Source organism: Microtus pennsylvanicus, chromosome 9 (genome assembly GCF_037038515.1).
Source record: "Microtus pennsylvanicus isolate mMicPen1 chromosome 9, mMicPen1.hap1, whole genome shotgun sequence".
Taxonomy (NCBI): domain Eukaryota; kingdom Metazoa; phylum Chordata; class Mammalia; order Rodentia; family Cricetidae; genus Microtus; species Microtus pennsylvanicus.
Window position 1 is genome coordinate 23,379,682 of NC_134587.1, and position 10,709 is coordinate 23,390,390.

Consider the following 10,709-nt stretch of genomic DNA (forward strand, 5'->3'; position numbering starts at 1 on the left):
CTAACTTCTGTATTTAATTTTTTTTTCTTTTAAATGCAGTCTCATGCAGCCTAGCCTGGCCTCAAAATTTCAATTCCTCTGTCTCAGATTCCCAAGAGCTGTGATTGCCTGTGTTCCCCAGAACAAGAAGTAGCTAGGATATTATTGGAAATAAATCCAGTCATTTGGTCTTGGGAGAGACAGTACAGCGGATGAGAGTATTTATTGCACTTGTAGAGGGTTCAGGTCTCAGTACTCATATGACAACTAGGAACTAGCGTAAGTCTCTTTCCAGAGGATCAAAAGAAGCTCTCTTCAGACCTCTGCAGGCTCCTGCACTCACATCGGGCACATAAACACATCCAGGCACACACACACACACACACACACTTCAGTCCTATGTCTTGGCTTTTGCTGTTAAATATTTTGCCACTTTTGGTTTCAGAATACTGCTTAATTTGAAAAACTGATTAAATCAATAATTGTAAGAATAAAGGTAATATTATTAATAAAAAAATACTACTGTCTCTGCCTAGTCAAAAGTTCAAGCCTACAGAGTCCTCCTATGTGGTCTGGTCTCCTTTCTCTTACAACCTGGCACTTTATACTTGGTAATTGTGTCGCTTAAAGTGCAGAATCCGTCACCCCAATTCTGGAGGCCAGATTCCAGAATGTGGTGTCGGAATATGTGCTTCCTCCTGTAAGCTCTGAGGGGGATCTGGTTTTGTATTTTTCTTTTACTTTTGTGATTTTCTATCAAAAGATGGATTGCTATTGGATATCGATAGGTGACTTTATATATTCAGTTGGCAGTGTTGCCCGGATAGACATTACATCAATATTGCATTAACAATTATAGAGAGGGAGGCAAGCAAGTGGACATGCAGATAAGCTTTCCAGCTGTGCCTGTTTGTGTGCACAGGTAGCCGGGGGCTGTGAAGTCAGGAGAATCTTGATTGTGAAGTCAGCAGGGAGTGGCTGTATAGGAAGACCTTGTCTTTTTTTAATATTTATTTATTATGTATACAATATTCTGTGTGCAGGTCTGAAGAGGGCACCAGACCTCATTACAGATGGTTGTCAGCCACCATGTAGTTGCTAGGAATTGAACTCAGGACCTTTGGAAGAGCAGGCAATGCTCTTAACCGCTGAGCCATCTCTCCAGCCCCCTAGACCTTGTCTTAAAAGACAAATCAAAGGACCTTTGACCACAGGGACAATGTGTTAGGAAGGTTAAGGCAACAGCAAAAAAATACAAGCAGTAAATAGTTAGGAACTAAATTTTGAAAGGAACCCGAACTATTACTGAAGCTTAGGAAAAGGGAATAGCAACACAAATCAGTGAATAAACAAAAACCCCAGAAAAATCAGTGAAAAAAGCCAGAACCATTCTAGAACACATGGTCCACCAATAGAGGATTGTGCTATATTATTGTGCATTCATGATTTTATTCATAAACGGTGACAAAATGCCTGTTGACAGAAATCTAAGCAATGTTTCTAATCTCACAGTTTGTGGGTAGCTGTGATGGGGCAGGCACTGCGGCAGGAATGCTGGCAGGGTCTCCTAGATCCTGTGCGGTGAGGAAGCACAGAAAAGGAGGAACTGCCCCTCAGCCAGCTTTCTCCCTTTGCTCCGTTTACTCTGCCTGGTGTGCCAGCCCCTCGTGGTGCCACACACATTCAGGGTTTGTCTCTCGTGCTCAGCTAAACCTCCTCACAGACACCTCATAGACACTCCTAGAGGTATGGCTTCTGGGAGATTCTATATCCAGTCAGGTTGACACTGAAGATTAGTTAGCACAATGCATTTACTTTATTTTTATCTTCATCCTTTTTCTCATTTGTTGCACACAGAAGGTAACTTAATGGCTCTCCTGTTCATGATAGGTTATTATCTTAAGGCCGAAGCCTCTCTTATATTGTGTGGAAGCTGTGCATACTATTTACTTAAGATCTCACTATGGAGCCCTAACTGGCTTAGAACTCACTCTGTAGATAGTAAAACCTCACACTCACAGAGATCTATCTGACTCTGCTTCCTGAGTGCTGGGATTAAAGGAAAGCGCCACCAGGTCCAATCTTGAAAATTATTAATTTTTCTCATATCTTTATTACATTTCCTTTGCCTTCCCAGAAGCCATCCTTGTGGGTAACAACACACATCTTATTGTTTATATGAGATATAGAAAAGCATGTACTATTGGTTTTTTTTTTGTAAATAACTTTAAACTTCTGCCAAATATAGAGTTATATCTCATTTCATAGCACATATTGTTCACTGGGAAGTATTTTTGAAAGTTCTCATGTTACTCTGGGATACATCAGTGTGAAGAATGTACCCAGGATGGGCTCATCTAATTTGCATGGTTCTTAGCAAGATGAAAACAGAGAGATCTGTTTAAGTATTAAGAAACTTCAACATGGCAACAGAAGAAAATAATTTTGAAGCCTTGCTTGACCTCATATGTTATATACTCATGAAATTCCCCCCCTTTGAATCTAGCAAAATTTACACAAATAGTAGAAATTAAATACCACTGAAGTTTGAGAATGAAAAGCTGGTTTAGGTCAGCTTGACTCAAACTAGAATCACCTGGGAGGAAGGAACCTCAATAGAGGTGATGCCTTCTTCGTGGTAGCCTATAGATATGTTGGTATAGCATTTTCTTGATTGTTGGTTGATGTCGGAGGACACAGCCCCCTGAGAATGATGTCACCCTTTGGTTAGTGGTCCTGTGAGGTATAGGAAAAATACCTAAACATGAGGCTAATGCAAGCCAGTGAGCAACCTTCTTCCATGGCCTGTCTCAGTTCCTGCTTATAGGTTTGTGTCTGGAGTTCCACTCTGCCTTCTCTTCATGATGGACTACAAACTGTAAGCTGAAATAAACCCTTTCCTCCACAAGCTGCTTTTGGCATGGTGTTCACTACAGTATTAGAACACAAGCCAGGACAGCTAATACAATGACATGTTACAAATGAGGAAAACCAATTCTCTGAGATGTAATTCTACAATGTGTGTCCAGATTACTCCTAGCATGGTGGGGCACGTCCTTAATCCCAGCACCTAGGAGGCAGAGACGAGCAGATCTCTGAGTTCAAGGCCAGACGGGGCTATACAGTGGTACTCTGTCTTAAAAAGAAATGAACACTCAACTCTCCCCCAGCAATCTTGTTTGCAGGAATTTATTCTGAAGCTATTATAATCATGCAAAATGCTACTAATTCAAAGCACTGACTGTAGCATTGGTCCTACCACACAGCAATAAAAGCAGGGTGAGCATCCTCTGCTGAAGACCCACCTGAAGACTCAGCCTCTATGACATGCACTATCCTACGGTCCTTCCACATCTTAGGACTGCAGCCCTGGTCTTTACTCCCATGCCTTGAGTCTAATCTTTAGGAATCCTGGCCTGAGGATACTACTTACAAATGAGAAATGGAAAAGTTAATATCTTAATTCCAAACCTATAAATACAGTTAAAGGATGTACAGAGCTCCCTTTCCTGCCTCTGTAAAATGTAGCTGCCTATGTTAAGGTAACTTTTTCTAAGATGATTTTTTTTTCTGGGGGAAAAAAAAAGCAAAGCTTGTGGCTACAACCATATGTATTATGTCATGTGCATACACCATGCACCCTCTCCGCTTTCCAGTAGATGAAATATTTGTATCTCCTGAGATGAGGGGGGACAAAGACCACTTTCAGTGACTAGGCTTTCAGTTAAATTTTGAGTCATAAGCATAAGGTACCTAATGCATAGATGTGTGTGTGTGTGTGTGTGTGTTTGTGTGTGTGTGTAGACACTTTAGACACAACATGACTTGGGAAGAAGAGAGCCATCGGTAAGGAAGGCAATAGTGACTTCTGCCAAAAGATGGTCGTGGTCGCATGGCACCGAGACTCTTTGAATAAATGCTGCCCCCCAAAAAATAGGAATCAGAAGGGTGATGAATTCATACTCGCATCTCCGTTCCACACTCTGTAGGGCTTGGAAAACTCGGTTTTAGAATCAATAATAAAGGAACAATGAAATTTTCAAAAAGTAAGGGAGAAAGAAATGGGAGAAGAGAGAGGAATTGGTGAGGGAAGAGAGACAATTCAATTAGTAGCTGCATGGACCATGGCAAAAGAGATGTTCTCAGTCTAGGGAGTAAGGTGGTAATTTTCTACCCCAAATAGAAGAGACTGCTACGAGCAGGAGGAGGAGGAGGAGCAGAATTCAGTTCCCTTTAGGACAGAAACCTCAGACTTGCTGACTGACTGGGAATGCCTGGGATCTGGGAAATGCAAACAGGTGACTCTCAATGACGCCTTCCAGGAAACAGCGGGGCATCCTCAAAGCCTGCACGTGAGAATTATACCTGGGTTCTTCATTTCCATGCCCTGATTTTCATCCTTAGGAAAGTAGGCCTTAGGGTACTACTTGTGATTCTAAAATGGAATAAGTAATGATTTAATTCCCAGCCAGTAAAGGGCAGTCCAAATGACAGGCTCCTCCATTTCCCCAGGGCTAGTTTTTAACCTGGGACAGAAATAAGCCACGTGTATTAAATCAATACAATCACTCACAGCTTTAAAAAAAAAAAGGAAGGAAGAAAAAAAAAGGGCACTCTTTTGCTGAGTGTATTATACCAACTACTTCTTGCCTCCTTCAGATGGCCTAATCCTAACTGCCCCTCAAAGCCAAGCCAACTCCATCCTTGGATTTGGTACCTTGAGCAATCACCCAAAGATATTTCGCTCTTAATATAAGCCCCAAAACATTATGTGACATTTTACAATTCCATGCCACTCCTGTGCTTTCTCATCCTCTCTTTCTCAGTGGGGACAGTCTCTGTGAATCAGAGAGGAGACCAGACTAGAGACAATGGGACTGTGTGCCCATGCTCAGGCGCAGTGGGCCAGCCTCGAGAACTTTGCATGCATTTTGATCACACAGATGGCAAAGTCACTGCCCACTGAAACATTTCTGCTGCTTCTCTGGGGCCCGCTGCTCACAGTCTCAGGGTTATGTTCTCAATTTTCTAACCATCGGCTCTTGAATCATCACTTTCCTCCTCAGCCACTCCTGTGGTCATAAACCCCTTCCAGTCGTCACTCCTTTCTTTTTCCCTTTTGCTCTGGAGACTATGTTGGCCTTGACTTTGAGGCAATCCTTCTGCTTCAGCGGTCCAAGCTCTGGGATTATAAGTGTGCGGCGTCACCCCCAGCTTCTCATTTTTTCATTAAAAAAAAGGGCTTCAATTTTGACATTTTCACATATGAATAACACACTTTTCACACACACAGTATATCTGGATTATACGTATTAAAATATATATTTGTCTTTCTGCATATGGCTTACTTTGCTTAATGTTATGATTCTCAGCTGTAGTCTCAAAGTTCTCTCTCCCTCTCTTTCTTTCTCAAGTTTCTGGCTTACAAACTAATAAGCAGATGCTAGTGAATGAGGGGCTTAAGATGATCTGATAAATTGAGGTGCAGGACAAGGAAACAATGGCTTTCCTCACTGGCCTGGAACAACACTGGAAGGTCAGGTCCTTTCCACAGTGATATTTTAAACCCCATTTCTGCCCCCATTTCTCTCATTTCAAAGAACAAACTGTGTTCAAAGTAAAATGGTTTTGACCTTGTTCTCTCACAGGTGCTTGGGATTGGAGTTTAGATTTTTTTTCCAGCGCTCTAATACCTTATAGTTTTCACTCGTTGTGATTCTGTAATTCATTACCTTCAAATTCTGCTGTTTACCCCCACACTCAAAGCTCCTTAGGAACAATCTCATTGTATAAACCCTTACATTCTTTCAGGGGCTGCTTAGGATCGTTCGTGATCAGCATTCAACTATTCTGAATGTATAGCAACCCGAGTTACATCGCAATATTTCAGGGGAACAGATTGGGCAGTCGCCAAGTCCTCAGACATCAGACATGATCGGTGCCAATCATGCCCCTAAATGCCCCGGCCTCATCATTTAAGTTGCAGCAATTTACTTCTCTAGGATGAAGTCTACCTGCAACATAGGCATCAAGCCTCAGATATAGTCACTGCTAGTATAGCTCGTATTTTATTTTCTCCTGGAATCTTCCTCAACTAGTCAAAAGCCCATCACAATTTTTGAAATTTTCATTCAAAAACCAAACAAGCCAGGGATGCACAAATCCCACAGTCTTCTATGAATTACAAACACATATTTACATTGAACTCATTTTTTTTCCTGTTACCTGATTCTTATCTATACTGGTTGTTCCTCTGCAATTCCCCTTTCCAAGAAAACAAGCGCAGATTCAGACTCATTCTGAGTTGAAAGGGATCCTGGGACTGTCATTCCACAAACGAAACAGGGACAATTTAGAGAATCCAGGTCACTTGGTTAGAGTAAGTAATGATTCCCAGTTCTGTGGGGGTTGGTGTGACAGTTCGGCGTTCTCCTCATAACTCCAAGTTTCTGATCCGTGATTCCTATGCCCAATTCTGAAAATTTTCCACTGTGTAATTTTGTCTGAGTATTTAAAACAATTGATGAAAACCAAAAGGGGTGGGATACACAGGCCGGTGATCATGTAATCCTTTACAGAATACAAAATCTTCACTTGTGTCCTTTGTCAAGAACAAGAAAACTTAAAGTTTAACAAAAGTTAGAACAGTGAGAATTTTAAAATGTTAATGTTTTGCCAGTATTTAGAGATCATTGAATTAAAATTACTGTGCCATGTTCTAAATCCTGTGGTTGACAAAAAATAATCCAAATACAATGTATGTAAGAGATAAAAATTGAACAAGAGTAAGAAGAAAATTCTATTTTTTTTCTGAGTTTTGAATGAACACACAATTAACAAATTGAATGGCTCCTAGTATAGTATGAGAGAAGTGGCTCTTGTGTGCTTGCATTGGTGGTTCAGTGGTAGAATTCTCGCCTGCCACGCGGGAGGCCCGGGTTCGATTCCCGGCCAATGCAATGTGAGATATTTTGAGATTTTTCTTGGCGCACAAATCTTGTTTTTGTGAAATTATCAGCATTAATGAGGAACGGAAGTACGAGTTTTCTTTCTGAATCTTTCGTTTCACTTTCTCTTCGAGCAAGCAAACACGTATCTGTTTTCCATATTTTGTAGATTTTTCTTGGCCTTTTTGTTTTGTTTTTTATTTTTCGGTGTGCTAGTTGTGAGCAAAACGTTGGTAAAGATAGAAAAAAAATTAAATCCCTTGCGGCTGCTTGGAGATGCCGGGGATTGAACCCGGGACCTCACACATGCGAAGCGCGCGCTCTACCACTGAGCTACATCCCCCAGCCCGCAGGATCAGTCTTAACAAGCATACTCATTCATGCAACTGAGCGCCGCTCTAACGCGTAGAACAAGGATTTGGTCTGACTTCATCCTAGTACAAGTTTCTACGGCGCATTTCTTTCTTTGTGCTCTCGTTTTAGGCTGCGCTCCTGTTGCCCCTGAGCCGGCCTCTTGCAGCGAACCAGCAGCTGAAATTTAGCCACCAGGCGAGTCGCAGCGAAGGCTGCGAGCCGGCTTCGCCGGGGTCCGCGGGAGCCGGGAGCCTTGAACAACCAGAGGGCCTGGACCGCCCCGCCGCCCAATTCCTTACCGAACCCAACTCCGTGAGCCTACTGCGCAGGCGCCGGAGATCCCTGCGGCCTGTTGAGTGGTGCTGAGTTTTTTTTTTCCCCGGAGCTAGGTTACAGACCCGGACTTCTACCAGGAGGTCAAGTCCGCTAGGGGAGGGTCGGTGGTGGTGGTAGTGGTGGTGGTGGAGGAGGAGGAATTGCGGGCACCATTCAAATGACTCAAAAGACCTATTGCTGCATAGGCCTGTCTCTGCATTTAAGAGTTTTATAGATTTATCTAGGCATCCTGCACCTTTGGAAACCCCCTACGTCTCAGGAAAACCACATCAAAACTCCGTTTTACCCAGTGACTTTAACCTTCCTGCTCTGCCTTTTGGAGGACCAGATCCACAGAGATTCTTTAGATGGAGGTTATGGCCACTTTTTACAGCTGAAGAATGATTTTGCTATTTGTTCTTCTTTTGCATGAGGCTCAGGCTGAAACAAAACCATGCTGTCCCCCTCTTGGTGGCTTAGGCGTGTATAAAGGATAAGTGGGGTAGGGTAGAGAACCTTCTCTAGATAGTCTTTCCAGTACTTTGATTTTTACACCTTGGGCCAGTTGGATTGGCTGATGCACGTTTAACTAGTTGATATGCATATAACTCTTTTAATGCCCTCCACATTCCCTGACCTAATCGTGCCTCCGCCCTAAAATTTCAGTCGGCTGGGAGCAAGCTAGATGATCCGATGAGCCGGCTATCTTTGAGTGAAGTAAGGTGTGTGTTCCTTCCAGGTGCATTTAAAACAGATTCCACTCCAGGAGGAGAGGCGTTGTGGTAGCCGCTTCTGATGCTAATGGCCGCAGGGTAAGTACCTGGTGTAGATGGGGCTGCGTCAGTTTATTTCCATCAACCTGTAAGGCTGAGGCCAAAAGGCTGCAGCAGAGCCTGGGCCTGGAGTTGCCTCGCCCTTGGCTCGTGCAGAGGTCAGCTCTGCAAAAGGCAGAGCGGAAAGCAGAAATGTCAAAGTGACTGGGTAAACCACAAGCTTCATAATCACACCCTGCGTTAAGAATAAGTAAATGACCATGTTTGCTCACAACAATTTAAACAAATGATAATTCCGATTCGGGTTTTTTAATGAGAACAAGTCTCACTTGGATCTAATTCAGCTGTAGAAAAACGGAGTTCAGGGGAACAAGTTAGACAGCTATCAAGGAGGTCTAATATATACCTAAGAATGCCCAGGTGTTCCTTCCCAAGGCATCAGACACACATTTCTTAAGCTGATCCTGAATCAGAAATCGGAGGCAGATCCAGGTCTCTATCCCAAGGTTTTCACCAGGGAAACTGGGGGTGCTTGCTATTGCTGGGTACTTGCTCTGGAATTCCTTGGGGTGCCTTTCCTCATCTTCTGTCTGTTTTACCCACTACCTGAAACCTTTCCTTTCTCATAGTTCTTTCTCAGGTAATTCCGCTTTTGTGGTTTCTAAGGCAGAATCTTAAATGTAGCCCAGGCTGGTCTTGAACTTTGGACAATCCTTCTGTCTACCTCCTAGGTGTTTGGATAATAGGCACATGCTGCTAGGCTGGGCTCTCGGTAATTCTGAAGATTTCAGATCTAAGTATAGGGAAACCTCATCTTGAATGCTACTCCTCCAATTCCACAGACCCCGAGTCCCTAAAGCATCAGTTCTCAACCTATGGATCTCGAAATACGTGTTTGGTCTTAGGAAATGAGACACCACACAGTAGCAAAATTACAGTTATGAAGTAGCAACAAAAATAATTTTATGGTTGGGGCCACAACATGAGGAACTGTATTAAAGGGTCGCAGTGTTAGGAAGGTTGAGAACCACTGCCTGGAGATTCACCTGAGAAGGCAGATGCTCTGAAACCAACAGGGACTGTGACGTGGTATCACAGGTCTGGCTTAGCTCAGGAAGATAGCTTTAACTTACCGGACCATTTCACGACTGTGTTAATGGAGAGATGAAAAAGGAGGCGTGTTTCAGAAAACTCTTTGAACCACATCCATTTAGTATGCAAATAAACCTTGAGCCTCAGCAAGCTCAAGGTTTGAAAAGGCTGATCAGATATCCCTAACTATAGAATTTAAAAACAACCAAGCTATCCAAACAACCACACTCAAACAGACCAGTCTGTCTCCTATGCTCCTTACATTCCTTACATTACATTCGGTTGGAGAGTATTTTCTTATATTCCCAGATTTTTTTTCCTACCAAAAACCTGATACCGAGATGTATACACACATGTGTACACATGTTCACGCATGTGCAACGCTACTCTGAGCGCTCCCCCCACTCCCAATAATGTATACTGAACTTAGAGATAATAGGGCAGCTATTCAGCTCCTGAGCTGAGATGCATTCCCAGTCCCCTTTTCACTTTCTTCTTCTGGGACAGGGTCTCACTTGCCCAGGATGGGCCATGGACTGTAGCTCAAACAGACCTTACATTTTCAATCCCCCTGCCTCAGCCTTTCACCTCGAGCCTACACCACTAGACGCAACTCAAATCTCTTTCTAAAGCAAGTGGTGTTTGTCTCTGGTACTACCTTCGCTTATCTTGTCTCAGCTCTGAGCACACATGATCTGGCAGGTATTGCTCAGCCCTCCGTTAGAGCCAGCCACAAGTTAAGGTGTCCGTTCTCGGTCCAGGAAGTGGACTTATTCCTTATTCCTGACCGTGCCTTGAAATCACTGGCACAGCTTTTGAAAAAAGATGCAGTTGTTTATTTGAGCCCAAACCTGGACCAACTGAGTTAGTGTCTCTGAGGGTGAGTCCAGCAGCAATGTGTTCATAAACACATGCCTCTACTTGATAAAGAGTCCATGTATAATGTGATGATTTGGAATATATGCACATCATGTGAAGACTGCATTTTAATTAACATATCCTTCAAAGTTTACATCATGCTTTAGATCCCAGGACTTGTTCATTTTATAACTGAAAATTGGTCCCCAGTGTTCGACTTTCTCCATTTTCCTCACAGCCGTATCTTTTGAAAATTCTTCAGATGATTCCAATGTGCAGCAAAGGACTTAAAGCCGCACGCCTTCCGTGTAAACAGGAGAACCCTATCACTAAGTCCGTGGTTCTCAACCTTTAGCACGTATTAGGATCACGAGGAAGGCTGTGAAACCAA

The 10,709-nt window shown here is 43.0% G+C and overlaps 2 non-coding genes across 2 annotated transcripts; one reads left to right on the forward strand and one right to left on the reverse strand.

The window, feature by feature from the left end:
* Positions 1 to 6,867: 6,867 nt before the first annotated feature.
* Positions 6,868 to 6,938, forward strand: Trnag-gcc (transfer RNA glycine (anticodon GCC)). The gene has a single exon. It is a non-coding gene; the product is annotated as a tRNA-Gly (tRNA).
* Positions 6,939 to 7,197: 259 nt separating this feature from the next.
* Positions 7,198 to 7,269, reverse strand: Trnaa-cgc (transfer RNA alanine (anticodon CGC)). The gene has a single exon. It is a non-coding gene; the product is annotated as a tRNA-Ala (tRNA).
* Positions 7,270 to 10,709: the final 3,440 nt, after the last annotated feature.